This window comes from Pongo pygmaeus, chromosome 1 (genome assembly GCF_028885625.2).
Source record: "Pongo pygmaeus isolate AG05252 chromosome 1, NHGRI_mPonPyg2-v2.0_pri, whole genome shotgun sequence".
In the NCBI taxonomy this organism is placed as follows: domain Eukaryota; kingdom Metazoa; phylum Chordata; class Mammalia; order Primates; family Hominidae; genus Pongo; species Pongo pygmaeus.
The window spans coordinates 211,276,541-211,291,767 of record NC_072373.2 but is presented as its reverse complement, the minus strand read 5'-3'; the positions used below and the strand labels follow the sequence as shown (position 1 = coordinate 211,291,767).

The 15,227-nt window shown below is 51.1% G+C and overlaps 1 non-coding gene across 1 annotated transcript; it reads right to left on the bottom strand.

Moving 5' to 3' along the window:
- Window positions 1-5,790: 5,790 nt before the first annotated feature.
- On the bottom strand, window positions 5,791-5,895 carry LOC129024053 (small nucleolar RNA U13). Its single transcript, XR_008497021.1, has one exon. It is a non-coding gene; the product is annotated as a small nucleolar RNA U13 (small nucleolar RNA).
- Window positions 5,896-15,227: the final 9,332 nt, after the last annotated feature.

Below are 15,227 nucleotides of genomic sequence, written 5' to 3'. Positions count from 1 at the left end.
CTGCCATGGCCTGGATGTCTGTGATCTGCACCCCTCCCAAATTCATACATTGAAATCCTAACCCCCAAAGTGATGGTATTAGGAGGTGGGGCCTTTTGGAGGTGACAGGTCATAAGGGTGAGCCCTCATGAATGAGATTAGTACCTTTGTAAAAGAGGCTCTAGAGAGACCCCTCACCCCTTCTACTATGTGAGGACACAGTGAGGAGGTGCTGTCTGTGAACCAGAAAGTGGCCCTTATCAGATACTGAATTTGCTGGTGTCACGGTCTTGGACTTGCCAGCCACCAGAACTGTGAGAAGTAAGTAGTTGTTGATTACAAGCCATGCAGTTGATGGTGTTTTTTTGTTATAGCAGCCCAAACAGACTCAGATTCACATCACGGGTTCTACCCCTTGAAAGTACATGACCTTCCCTTTCTAAGGTTTCTTATTTGTAAATGGGGAATAATAACAGCCCCCACCTCAAAGGGTTATTGGGATAATTAAATGAGATAATTAAATCCAAAGATCTTTGTAGTACTGGGCACACAGTAAGTGCTAGATAAAGGCCAGCAATTGTTGTTGCTGTTATTATTATTATTATTATTATTATTGAGACATGATCTCACTTTGTCACCCAGGCTGGAGTGCAGTGATGCAATCTTGGCTCACTGCAGCCTCTGCCTCCAAGGCTCATGGTCCTTCCACCTCAATCTCCCTAGTAGCTGGGACTACAGGCACACACCACCATATCTGGGTAATTTTTTTATTTTTTGTAGAGACAGGGTTTCACCATGTTGCCCAGGCTGGTCGCAAACTCCTGAGCTCAAGCGATCCTTCCACCTTGGCCTCCCAAAGTGCTGGGATTACAGACATGAACCACTGTGCCCAGCCAGCAATGGTTATTTTAATTATAATGGTGTTCATTCTTGAGCCCTGTAGCATATAATAGAGTTTTCCAACTGCACACAGTAATGGTCAATTAATAGCTGTTGAATGAGTGGATGAATGAATGGATGGATGAATTAGTGAATGAATCTTGCTGTCACTGTCAATCTAGAACTCTTTTCTTTTTTTTTTTTTTTTTTTTAAATTTATGAAGTATTTATTGATCGTTCTTGGGTGTTTCTCGGAGAGGGGGATATGGGAGGGTCATAGGATAATAGTGGAGAGAAGGTCAGGAGATAAACACATGAACAAAGGTCTCTGGTTTTCCTAGGCAGAGGTCCCTGCGGCCTTCTGCAGTGTTTGTGCCCCTGGGTACTTGAGATTAGGGAGTGGTGATGACTCTTAAAGAGCATGCTGCCTTCAAGCATCTGTTTAACAAAGCACATCTTGCACCGCCCTTAATCCATTTAACCCTGAGTTGACACAGCATATGTTTCAGAGAGCATGGGGCTGGGGGAAAGGCCATAGATCAACAGCATCCCAAGGCAGAAGAATTTCTCCTAGTCAGAACAAAATGGAGTCTCCTATGCCCACCCCTTTCTACACAGACACAGCAACAATCTGATCTCTCCTTCCTTTCCCCACACTTCCTCCCCTTCTCTTCAACAAAACCGCCATCGTCCTCATGGCCCGCTCCCGATGGTCGCTGTCTCTTTGGAGCTGTTGGGTACACCTCCCAGACAGGGCAGCCGGGCAGAGGCGCTCCTCACGTCCCAGACAGGGCGGCCGGGCAGAGGCGCTCCTCGCTTCCCAGATGGGGCCGCCCGGGCAGAGGCGCTCCTCTCCTCCCAGACGGGGCGGCTGGGCAGAGGCGCTCCTCACTTCCCCGACGGGGCCGCCCGGGCAGAGGCGCTCCTCGCTTCCCAGAAGGGGCCGCCCGGGCAGAGGCGCTCCTCGCTTCCCAGACGGGGCCGCCCGGGCAGAGGCGCTCCTCGCTTCCCAGACGGGGCCGCCCGGGCAAAGGCGCTCCTCACTTCCTCCCAGACCGGGTGGCAGCCGGGCAGAGGCGCTCCTCACCTCCCAGACGGGGCGGCCGGGCAGAGGCGCTCCTCACTTCCCAGACGGGGCGGCCGAGCAGAGGCGCTCCTCACTTCCCAGAGGGGGCGGCCGGGCAGAGGCGCTCCTCACTTCCCAGACCGTGTGGCAGCTGGGCAGAGGCGCTCCTCCCTTCCCAGATGGGGCAGCCAGACAGAGGCGCTCCTCACTTCCTCCCAGACGGGGTGGCGGCCAGGCAGAGGCGCTCCTCACTTCCCAGAGGGGGCGGCCGGGCAGAGGTGCTCCTCACTTCCTCCCAGACGGGGTGGCAGCCGGGCAGAGGCACTCCTCACCTCCCAGACGGGGCGGCCGGGCAGAGGTGCTCCTCATCTCCCAGACGGGGCAGACGGGGCAGCCGGGCAGAGGTGCTCCACACTTCCTCCCAGACGGGGTGACGGCCGGGCAGAGGCACTCCTCACCTCCCAGACGGGGCGGCCGGGCAGAGGCGCTCCTCACCTCCCAGACGGAGTGGTCAGGCAGAGGTGCTCCTCACTTCCCATATGTGGTGGCAGCCGGGCAGAGGCACTCCTCACTTCCCAGATGGGGCAGCCGGGCAGAGGCGCTCCTCACTTCCTCCCAGACGGGGTGGCGTCCAGGCAGAGGCACTCCTCACCTCCCAGACGGGGCAGCCGGGCAGAGGTGCTCCTCATCTCCCAGACGGGGCAGCCGGGCAGAGGTGCTCCTCACTTCCTCCCAGACGGGGTGGCAACCGGGCAGAGGCACTCCTCACCTCCCAGACGGGGCGGCCGGGCAGAGGCGCTCCTCACTTCCCATACGGGGTGGCGGCCGGGCAGAGGCGCTCCTCACTTCCTCCCAGACGGGGTGGCAGCCAGGCAGAGGCGCTCCTCACTTCCCAGACGGGGTGGCCGGGCAGAGGCGCTCCTCACTTCCCAGATGGGGTGGCCAGGCAGAGGCGCTCCTCACTTCCCATAGGGGGTGGCAGCCGGGCAGAGGCGCTCCTCACTTCCCAGATGGGGCAGCCGGGCAGAGGCGCTCCTCACTTCCTCCCAGACGGGGTGGCGGCCAGGCAGAGGCGCTCCTCACTTCCCAGACGGGGCGGCCGGGCAGAGGCGCTCCTCACTTCCCATAGGGGGTGGCAGCCGGGCAGAGGCGCTCCTCACTTCCCAGATGGGGCAGCCGGGCAGAGGCGCTCCTCACTTCCTCCCAGACGGGGTGGCGGCCAGGCAGAGGCGCTCCTCACTTCCCAGACGGGACGGTCGGGCAGAGGTGCTCCTCACTTCCTCCCAGACGGGGTGGCGGCCGGGCAGAGGTGCTCCTCACCTCCCAGACGGGGCGGCCGCGCAGAGGCGCTCCTCACCTCCCAGACGGGGCGGCCGGGCAGAGGTGCTCCTCACTTCCTCCCAGACGGGGTGGCGGCTGGGCAGAGGTGCTCCTCACCTCCCAGACGGGGCGGCCGGGCAGAGGCCCACCTCCCTTCCCAGACGGAGTGGCCAGGCAGAGGCGCTCCTCACCTCCCAGAGTGGGCGGCCGGGCAGAGGCGCTCCTCACTTCCCAGAGTGGGCGGCCGGGCAGAGGCGCTCCTCACTTCCCATAGGGGGTGGCAGCCGGGCAGAGGCGCTCCTCACTTCCCAGATGGGGCAGCTGGGCAGAGGTGCTCCTCACTTCCTCCCAGACGGGGTGGCGGCCAGGCAGAGGCGCTCCTCACCTCCCAGACGGGGCGGCCGGGCAGAGGCGCTCCTCACCTCCCAGAGTGGGCGGCCGGGCAGAGGCGCTCCTCACTTCCCAGAGTGGGCGGCCGGGCAGAGGCGCTCCTCACTTCCCATAGGGGATGGCAGCCGGGCAGAGGAGCTCCTCACTTCCCAGATGGGGCAGCTGGGCAGAGGTGCTCCTCACTTCCCATACGGGGTGGCGGCCAGGCAGAGGCGCTCCTCACCTCCCAGACGGGGCGGCTGGGCAGAGGCGCTCCTCACCTCCCAGAAGGGGTGGCTGGGCAGAGGCGCTCCTCACTTCCCAGATGGGGTGGCGGCCGGGCAGAGGCGCTCCTCACTTCCCAGATGGGACAACCGGGCAGAGGCGCTCCTCACTTCCTCCCAGACGGGGTGGCGGCCAGGCAGAGGCGCTCCTCACCTCCCAGACGGGGCGGCCGGGCAGAGGTGCTCCTCATCTCCCAGACGGGGCAGCCGGGCAGAGGCGCTCCTCACTTCCTCCCAGACGGCGTGGCAGCCGGTCAGAGGCGCTCCTCACATCCCAGAGGATGGGCGGCCGGGCAGAGGCGCTCCTCACTTCCCAGATAGGGCGGCCGGGCAGAGGGGCTCCTCACATCCCAGACGATGGGCGGCCAGGCAGAGATGCTCCTCACTTCCTAGACGGGGTGGCGGCGGGGCAGAGGCTGTAATCCCAGTACTTTAAGAGGCCAAGGCAGGAGGCTGGTAGGTGGAGGTTGCAGCGAGCCGAGATCACACCACTGCACTCCAGCCTGAGCACCATTGAGCGTTGAGTTAGCGAGACTCCGTCTGCAATCCCAGCACCTCGGGAGGCCGAGGCAGGCAGATCACTCGAGGCCAGGAGCTGGAGACCAGCCCGGTCAACACGGCGAAACCCCGTCTCCACCAAAAATACAAAAACCATCCAGGCGTGGCGGCGCGCGCCTGCAATCCCAGGCACTCGGCAGGCGGAGGCGGGAGAGTCACAGGAGCCCGAGGCAGGGAGGTTGCAGCGAGCCGAGATCATGGCAGTACAGTCCAGCTTCAATAACAGCGGGAGACCGAAAAAAGAAGGGAGAGGGAGACCGAAGAAGGGAGAGGGAGACCGAAGAAGGGAGAGGGAGAGGGAGAGGAGGGAGAGGGAGAGGGAGAGGGAGAGGGAGAGGGAGAGGGAGAGGGAGAGGGAGAGGGAGAGGGCTAGAACTCTTTTCTTCATACTAAATTCCCATTGTCCTAATGGCAGCAGGAGTTTTAGCAGCCTCAAGACTTTCAGGTTTCTTGTTTCTTTTTGATTTGATGAGGTAGTTTAAGATATGTCCACAATTTGACACTTCCTTCAAAAGGTGGACCCTATTTCCCTTCCTCTTCACTGCGAACTGAATTTAGTAACTCATTTGTAACAAACAGAATAAAGTGGAAGTGACAGTGTACAACTTCCAAGACCAAGGTCACAAAAGACCTTGAGGCTTCTGTCTTGGTCTCTCTCTCTCTCTCTCTCGGATTGCCTGCTCCTGCAGAGGACTGCTGCCATGTCATGAGCACTCTCAAGCAGCTCTAGCGAGGGGTCGTGTCAGGAGGAACTGAGACCTCCCGCCAATAGCTGTGTGAGTGAGTCATCATGGAGGCAGGTCCTCCAGCCCCAGTCAAGCCTTCAGATGATGGCAGCCCCAGCTGATGATTTGACTGCAAACTCTCATGCAACCAGGAATAAGAACCACTCAGCAGAACCACTCCCAATTTCCTGACCCACAGAAACTGTGAGATAAATAAATATTGTTTTAAGCTGCTGTGCTTAGGGATAATTTGTTACACAGCAATAGATAAGTTATATATTTTGTATGACTATTTTTTTTTCTTTTTGAGACAGGGTCTCTGCCACCCAGGTTGGAGTGCAGTGGCACGATCACAGCTCACTGCAGCCTCAACCTCCTGGGTTCAAGCGATACTCTTGCCTCAGCCACCCGAGTAGCTGGGACCACAGGTGTGCACCACCACCCGTGGCTAATTTTTTGTATTTTTTTGTAGAGACAGGGTCTCCTTATGTTGTCCAGACTGGCCTTGAACTCCTGAACTCAAGCAATCTGCCCACCTTGGCCTCCCAAAGTGCTGGGATTACAGGTGTGAGCCACCATGCCTGGCCCATATATGACTATTTTTTTTTCAGGTTAGATGAGTAATGTGCCAATGTTGTAACAAGGTTCAGAGAGTGGCAGATCTCACACGTGTGCATAAACACCCAGTCATCATGCTTATGAACTATAAAAGGATCTTATATGACTATTCTTGATAAAAGGTTGTTGAACGAATTCTTTTCTATCAATCCGTCCTCATGGAGACTTCAGACTGTTCATTCTCCATATTATGTTAGCACTATTCAGAAACCCTGAATCCCACACATTATTGGTGATGTTACTGTTACTAAACCATGCCTGCTAACTAATGAAGGACCCCCTACCCCTTAAGGTCTCAGGTGGGCTGCATCCTGACATCCGATGAACACCAGACCTCAGCGGGATTGGCATCACTAGATCCCTGGCTGGGGAGGAAGATTCAGGCTCCATAACAAGCAGGCTTCTTTCCAGTCAGTAGCTCATATTTGGAAGGCTCATGTTGTATATTTCAGCAGGGCCCATCTCAGAGAGAATATTTCCTTACTCACAGCTCTCACGCTGTTTTAACAACAGCTAATCCTTTCACCTTATTTGGATGCGATGTCAGAATCCCTTCTGTGGCTGGCCGAAGTCTCAGCACTAACTGGAGAGAAGACTTATAGGCCTTTGCATCTGAAGACAAACTCTGCCTGAGGTGGAAAAGAGAGCCTGGGAAGAGTGTTGAGGTTGACATTTGATAGCCTCATCAGCTCAGGGCTGATAAAGACAAGCTGGCCAGGCGCAGTGGCTCATGCCTGTAATCCCAGCACTTTGGGAGGCCAAGACGAGCGGATCACTTGGGGCCAGGAGTTTGAGACCAGCTTGGCCAACATGGTGAAACCCCATCTCTAATAAAAATAAAAATAAATAAATAATTAAGATGGGCTGGCTAGCTCTCTCTGTTTCACCACGAGGACCTTAGCCAGGCTGTCCTAAGGGTATAGTGGTGTGGCTAAGGCCAGCAAGTTCAAGTCTTTAACCAAGCATGTGCTATGTACCAGTCACTGTAGACAAGGCCAGCACACAAAGATGAGTAGCCAAGATCCTTGCCCTTGGGGAGTTCATGGTCCAGTTGGGGAAGACAAGCAAACCAATTAGTAACTACCATTCACAGCAGTAGCTGCTGCATTCCCTTGGCCAGGTGCAGCAGCTCCTGCCTGTAATCCCAGCACCGTGGGAGGCCGACGCGGGCAGATTGCTTGAGCCCAGGAGTTTGAGACCAGCCTGGGCAACATGGCAAGATGCTGTCTCTACAAAAAAAAAAAAAAAAATACAGAAATTAGCTGGGCATGGTGGCACATGCCTGTAGTCCCAGCTACTTGGGAGGCTGAGGAGGATCGCTTGAGCCTGGGAAGTCAAGGCTTCAGTGAGCTGAGATTGCACCACTGCACTCCAGCCAGGGCGACCAGAATGAGAACCTGTCTCAAAAACAAACAAACAAACAAACAAACCCCAGAGCAGCAGCAGAAGTGTACTGCCATGCCAGGTGAACTGGGGGCACGAGACAGGGGAGGCCAAGGAGGGGTTCCTGGACTCTTGGAGGCGGTGTTTCCTGAGCTAATTGTGAGGCGAGAGAAGTAACCACACAACAGAGGCTGGGAACAGTTACCTAGGCAGAGGGAAGCATCTAAGCCAGGCCTCACCAGCAAGGCGGGAAGTGGAAGGAGGAACACCAAGTGCTGGGTGAGGCTGGGGGTCAAGTAGGAGTGAAGTGGGAGGAGCGGGAAGTGTAGCTGGAGGAGAAGGCAGTGTCCAGTGGAGGAGAGTCTTGCGTCCCACGATAGAGAGCTAGCGTTTCATCTTGGACGTGATGGGCAGTCACTGAAAGGTTTTGAGCAGAAAAGGGACTCCGTTAGGTTTGGGTTTTAGGATGTTCATTCAGTCAACCCTGGGGAGGGTGGATTTGAAGACTGGAAGCAGAGAGGCCAGTGAAGAGGGACGCTGCCATCACTTGTGCAGCCAAGTGTGATGAGGGTCTGGAAGTGGCCTTGGAGATGGAGAGGATGGGATAGATCCAGGGAATAACAAGGCTTATCAGCCAGGAGCCAAGTACAGGGAAGGGTATTTCCTGGCTGGAGGACTTTGAAGGCTGGGGCTGGGATTCCTCTGCGTTCTTGGTCATAGCTTCTGAGACCTGGCTGGCAGGATCTAATTTAGCCTCCTCCGATCCCTTGTAGAGTCTAGCTGGAACATTAACTGCCAAACTGGATTTGATATTGGAAGAGGTATCACTAAAAGAGGTCTATAAACCCACACCCAGTGTGTGGCGAGGATCCCGTGGCAGGATGAAGTGCAGATTTCTCGTGGAGTCTGCATTCTGGCTGCTTCTCTCCATCTGCTGTTGCCCTCACCTGGATCTCAGCCAACATCTTTTCTAGCCTAGACTACTGCAGTAGCTTCCTAACTGGCTGGCTCTTTTCTTTTAATTTCTCTTTCTTTTTTTATTTTATTTTATCTTATAGAGACAAGGTCTTACTATGTTGCCCAGGCTGGTCTTGAACTCCTGGGCTCAAATGATCCTCCCTCTTTGGCCGAAGTGATCCTCGCTTCTTGGCTTCCCAAAGTGCTAAGATTACAGATATGAGCCATTGTGCCTGCCCTTTTCCTTTCCTTTTCTTTCCTTTCTTTTTTTTTTTTTTTTTTTTTTTTGAGACAGGATCTTACTCTGGCACCCAGGCTGGAGTACAGTGGTGCAGTCATGGCTCACTGCAGGCTTGAACTCCTAGACTCAAGCGATTCTCCCACTCCAACCTCTTGAGTAGTTGGGACTATAGGTGCATGCTACCACCATGCCTGGCTAATATTTTAATTATTTTTTTTAGAGACAGGGTCTCACTGTGTTGCCTAGGCTGTTCTCAAACTCTCAGCCTCAAACGATCCTCTCACCTTGGTCTCCTGAGTAGCTGGAATTACAGGTGTGAGCCACCATGCCTGGCTGGTTGATTCTTTTCTACCCCTTACTTACTACTCTGGACCCCTACATTCGGGCCTAACAAGGCAGCCATTGTGACCCTTTAAAAATACAAATTAGATAATGTCACTCTGCTACTTAAAACCCCTGAAAGGTCTTCTATTATTGTTTAAATCCACCCTCATTTCCACGGCCTAGCAGCCTGTGTGTCTACCCCTGGCCACCCCTCCAAGCTCCCCTCCTGCCCCACTGACTTGCTCCCTTGTCCCATCCACTGGCCTTCTACTGTTGCACAAATATACCAAACTATTTCCCACACAGAGCTACCTATTCACTCAACAAGTGCTTATGAAACACCTACTATGTGCGGCACACTGTACTTGGTGCTGAAGAGAGAGGAATGAAAGGCATGCAAATCCCTGCCACTGCAAAACTTACATGCTAATGAAGAAAGACAGACCGTAAACATGACAAGTAAACAAATATAGTATGTCAGGCCAGACATGGTGGCTTACGCCTGTAATCCTAGCACTTTGGGAGGCCAAGGCTTGAGAATCACTTGAGTCCAGGAGTCCAAGACCAGCCTGGGCAACATAGTGAGACCCCGTCTTTACAAAAAAATGAACAAAATTTGCCAGGCCTGTGGGGTGCACACCTGTAGTCCAAGCTACTCAGGAGGCTGAGGTGGGAGAATCACTTGAGCCCAGGAGATTAAAGCTGTAGTGAGCCGTGACTGTGCCACTGCACTCCAGCCTGGGTGGCAGAGTGAGACCTTGTCTCAAATGAATGAATGAATAAATGAATAAAGTATGTCAGACGGAAATCAGTACTCAGGGAAAAGAAAGCAAGCCACGAGAGGGGATTTGAGGCACTGGGGAATGGATTTGCAATTTCCCACATCAGAGTCGGGGAATGTCTCAGTGAGAAGGCAGTATATGAAACGTGGAGGAGGCAGGGGAACGAGCCACAGATTATGTGGTGGGGAGAGTGTTCCCAGTAGAGGGGATAGCAAGGGCAAAGTCCCCAAGGCAGCAGCATGTCTGGTGTGTCCGAGGAACAGTGAGGAGGCCAGAAGGGATGGAGAGGACTGGGAGGTGAGATGAAAGTGGTACCCCTAATCAGGTGTGCCTGAGAGGCCAGCACAAGAACTTTGACATCTGTGGAAACCTCCATTCCATTCTGCTTCCCATCTTTCAGTTCTCGGAGGGACACCCGTTGACTACCCTCATACTTCACTATCACAACAACACTCTCTTTTATTCATAAGTAGCAAAATTTGGCTGGGCATGGTGGCTCACGCCTGTAATCCCAGCACTTTGGGAGGCCAAGGCGGGTGGGTCACCTGAGGTCAGGAGTTCGAGACCAGCCTGAGCAACATGGAGAAAACCCCGTCACTACTAAAAATACAAAATTAGCCAGGCGTGGTGGTGCATACCTGTAATCCCAGGTACTCGGGAGGCTGAGGCAGGAGGATCACTTGAACCAGGGAGATGGAGGTTGTAGTGAGCTGAGATTGTGCCATTGCACTCTAGCCTGGGCAACAAGAATGAAAGTCTATCTAAAAAAAAAAAAAAAAAAAAAGAAAAGAAAAGAAAAGTAGCAAAAATCTCTTTGTTATAATACAAGCTCCACTGAGGTTAGGAGCCCTGTGTTTTTGACCCATTATAAACCCAGACTTAGAAGACAGTTCAGCCAATTGTCCAGCAATTGTCCAGTACATGCTCAATAAGTCACTGGCTGAATGAAAGAAGCAGGGACATTCTATAATTATGATTCCTTAAACCTTACAGAGTATGGAGAACTGTGTTTTGATGTGGGAGGAATAGCCTCAGGAAACTTGTGGCCATTGGCCTAGAGGTAGGAGAGGTAGAGAGGAACCTAACAAGATTTCAGAGAGAGAGAGGAGAAAACCCAAAAGAATGCCACATCTAAAGACTTGGGGTATGGCCAGGTGCGGTGACTCATGCCTGTAATCCTGGCACTTTGGGCCGTGGTAGGTGGATCGCTTGAGCCCAGGACTTCAAACATCAGACAGGGCAACATGGGGAAAGCCCATCTCTACAAAAACAAAAACAAAAATTAGCCAAGTATGGTAGCTCACACCTGTGGTCACAACTACTGGGGAGGCTGAGACGGGAGGATCACTTGAGCCTGGGAGGTTGAGGATACAGTTGAGCTGTGATTGCACCACTGCACTCCAGCCTGGGTAACAGAGTGAGATCCTGTCTCAAAAAAAAAAAAAAAAAAAAAGACTTGGGATATATTAATTATACCTCAATAAAATTGTTTTTTAAAACAATTTTTAAAAAGATGGGAATTAGAGTGGCCTTGAACTTCTAAATAATAACATTAGAAACTAGAAGGCAAAAAACAACAACAATAAACGATACCTTCAAAATACTCAAAAGTCAGCTCTAGTTGACTTAATTAGAAAGGGAATTTATTAAGAGTGAAAAATATCATTAACATAGAATTTTATTCCCAGCCAAGCTATCAATTGGATGTGAGGGAGAAGGAACATAATTTCTTTTTTACTTTCTTTTTATTTTTTGAGACGGAGTCTCACTCTATCGCCTAGGCTGGAGTGCAGTGGTGCGATCTCGGCTCACAGCAACCTCCGCCTCCTGGATTCAAGCTATTCTCCTGCCTCAGCCTCCCGAGTAGCCGGGATTACAGGTGTGTGCCACCATGCCTGGCTAATTTTGTATTTTTAGTAGAGATGGGGTTTCTCCATGTTGGTCAGGCTGGTCTCGAACTTCCGACCTCAGGTGATCTGCCCCCACTTGGCCTCCCAAAGTGCTGGAATTACAGGCGTGAGCCACCGCACCCGGCAGGACAAGGTCTTGCTCTGTCACCCAGACGGGAGTGCAGTGGCGAGATCTCAGCTCACTGCAACCTCCGCCTCCTGGTCTCAAGCCATTCTCCCACCTCGACCTCACAAGTAGCTGGGACTATAGGTGCACACCACCATATCCGGCTAGTTTTTGTATTTTTTGTAGAGACAGTGTTTTGCCATATTACCCAGGCTGGTCTCGAACTCCTGACTTCAGGTGATCCACCCACCTCGGCCTCCCAAAGCTCTGGGATTACAGGCATGAGCCACTGCGCCTGGCCAATAGCTCATTTATTTTTATCACTGAATTAATATTCCATTGTATGGATGTACCCGTTTGTTCATCTCTTTCCCTGTTGAAGGACATCTTGGTTGCTTCCGAGTTTTGGCAATTATGAATAAAGCTGCTATTCATGTGCAAGTTTTTGTGTGGACATGTTTTCACCATATTTGAGTAAATACCTAGCAGTGTGATTGCTGTATCATATGGTAAGACTATGTTTAGCTTTGTAAGAAACTGCCAAATTGTCCTCCAAATTGTCTGTACCATTTGTATTCCCAACAGCAATGAATGAAAATTTTTGAGGTCAGGTGCAGTGACTCACGCCTGTAATCCCAGCACTTTGGGAGGCCAAGACGGGTGGATCATGAGGTCAGGAATTCGAGACCAGCCTGACCAACATGGTGAAACCCCATCTCTACTAGAAATACAAAAATTAGCCACGCATGGTGGTGCACCCCTGTAATCCCAGCTACTCAGGAGGCTGAGGCAGGAGAATCACTTGAACCCAGGAGGCAGAGGTTGCAGTGAGCCCAGATGGTGCCACTGCATTCCAGCCTGGGCGACAGAGCGAGACTCCATCTCAATAAAAAAAAAAAGTTTTTGTTGCTCTGTGTCCTCACTTGCATTATCAGTGCTTTGGATTTTAGCTGTTTTCACAGGTATGTAGTGATATCTCGTTGTTTTGAATTGCAATTCCCTGATGACATACAATGATGAACATCTTTTCATTTGCTTATTTGCTATTGTCTTTCTTCTTCTCCCTTTTTTATTTTTATTTTTTTATCTGAGACAAGGTTTCACTCCCATCACCTAGGCTGGAGTGCAGTTGTGGGATCTCAGCTCACTGCAACCTCCACCTCCCGGACTCAAGCAATTCTCCAGCCTCAGCCTCCTGAGTAGCTGGGACTATAGGCGCATATCACCATGCCTGGCTAATTTTTGTATTTCTAGTGAAGTTTTAGTAAAGATAGGTTTTTGCTGTGTTTCCCAAGCTGGTATCGAACTCCTGAGCTCAAGCGATCCTCCTGCCTCGGCCTCCCAAAGTGGTGGGATTACAGATGTGAGCCACCTTGCCTGGCCGGTTCTTTTTTTTTTCTTTCTTTCTTTCTTTCTTTTTTTTTTTTTTTTTGAGACAGTCTTGCTCTGTTGCCCAGGCCAGAGTACAATGGCATGATCACAGCTCACTGCAACATCAACTTCCTGGGCTCAGCAAGTGATCCTCCCACCTCAGCCTCCTGAATAGCTGGGACTACTGGCATGCACCATCACGCCTGACTAATTTTTTGTATTTTGTAGAGATGAGGTTTCACCATGTTGCCCAGGCTGGTCTGAAACTCCTGGGCTCAAGTGATCTACATGCCTCGGGCTCCAAAGTGCTGAGAGCCACCATACCCAGCCATCTATCTGTATATCTTCTTTGGTGAGGTGTCTCTTCAGATATTTTGCCCACTTTTTGATTTGGTTGCTTATTTTCTTATTCAGTTTCAAGAGTTCTTTGTATACGGCCAGGTGCAGTGGTTCACACCTGTAATCCCAGCACTTTGGGAGACTGAGGCAGGAGGATCATTTGAGGCCAGGAGTTCAAGGCCAGCCTGGGCAACATAGTGAAACCCTGTCTCTAGACTCCATCTGTACCAAAAAAAAAAAAATAAATAAATAATAATCAAAAAATTAGCTGGGCATATGGGAGTATGTGCCTGTGGTCCCAGCTACTCTGGAGACTGAGGTGGGAGGATAGCTTCAGCCCAGGAGGTCCAAGATATAGTGAGCCAAGACCATGCCACTGCACTCCAGCCCAGGCAATAGAGTAAGACCCTGTCTCAGAAAAATAAAGAAAAAAAGTTCTGGCCAGGTGCAGTGGCTCACGCCTGTAATCCCAACACATTGGGAAGACAAGGTGGGCGGATCACCAGAGGTCAGGAGTTCGAGAACATCCTGGCTAACATGGTGAAACCCCATCTCTACTAAAAATACAAGAATTAGCTGGATGTGGTGAGTCACACCTGTAGTCCTAGCTACTCAGGAGGCTGAGGCAGGAGAATCGATTGAACCTGGGAGGTGGAGGTTGAGATGAGCCGAGATTGCACCATTGCACTCCAGCCTGGGCAACAAGAGCAAAACTCTGTCTCAAACAACAACAACAACAAAAAAAAATATTCTTCTTTCTCCATTGAATTGTCTTTGTTTCGCTTTCAAAGATCAGTTGATTATATTTATGTAGGTTTTTTCTAGGCTTTCTCTTGTATTTCTTTTCTTTTCTTTTTTTTTTTTTTTGAGACAGAGTTTCACTCTTGTTGCCCAGGCTGGGGTGCAATGGCACAATCCTGGCTCACTGCAACCTCCGCCTCCCAGGTTCAAGCAATTCTCATGCCTCAGCCTCCCGAGTAACTGGGATTACAGGCATGCACAACCACGCCTGGCTAATTTTGTATTTTTAGTAGAGACGGGATTTCTCCATGTTGAGGCTGGTCTCAAACTCCTGACCTCAGGTGATCCACCCACCTCAGCCTCCCAAAGTGCTGGGATTACAGGCGTGAGCCACCATACCTGGCTAGGTTTCTCTTGTACTTCATTGATCTAATTGTCTATTCTTTTTTTTCTTTTTTTAAAGTATCTATTCTTTTACCAGTGTCACATGTCTTGATTATTGCAGTGTATAGTAAAGATGAGTAATGTTAGTCTTCTGACTTTGTTCTTTTTTACTAATATTGTCTTGGCTGTTTTGGATCTTTTGCCTCTCCATAAAAACTTTAGAATTAGTTTGTCAGTATCCACAAAATAACTTGCTGGAATTTTGATTGGCATTGTATTGAATCCATAGATCAAGTTGGGATGACTGGCATCTTGATAATATTGAGTCTTCCTATCCATGAACATGGAATGTCTATTTATTTATTTATTTATTTATTTATTTTGAGACAGAGTCTTGCTCTGTCCCCCAGGCTGGAGTGCAGAGGTATGATCTCAGCTCACTGCAACTTCTGCCTCCCAGGTTCAAGTGATTCTCCTGCCTCAGCCTCCTGAGTAGCTGGGATTACAGGCACCCACCACCATGCCCAGCTAGTTTTTGCAGTTTTAGTAGAGACAGGGTTTCACCATGTTGGCCAGGCTGGTCTCAAACCCCTGACCTCAGGTGATCTGCCCGCCTCGGCCTTCCAAAGTACTGGGATTACAGGCATGAGCCACTGTGCCTAGCCAATTTATTTAGACGTTCTTTGATTTCTTTCTTCAGAGTTTTATAGTTTTCCTCATATAGATCTTGTACATTTTTTTTAGATTATACCTAAATGTGTTTTTCAGTGGTAATATAAATGTTAAATTATAAAATTAGAATTATTCAAATTATTATTATTTAATTTTTATTTTTTTGAGACAGGGTCTCACTCTGTCACGAGGCTGGAATGAAGTGGCGTGATCATAGCT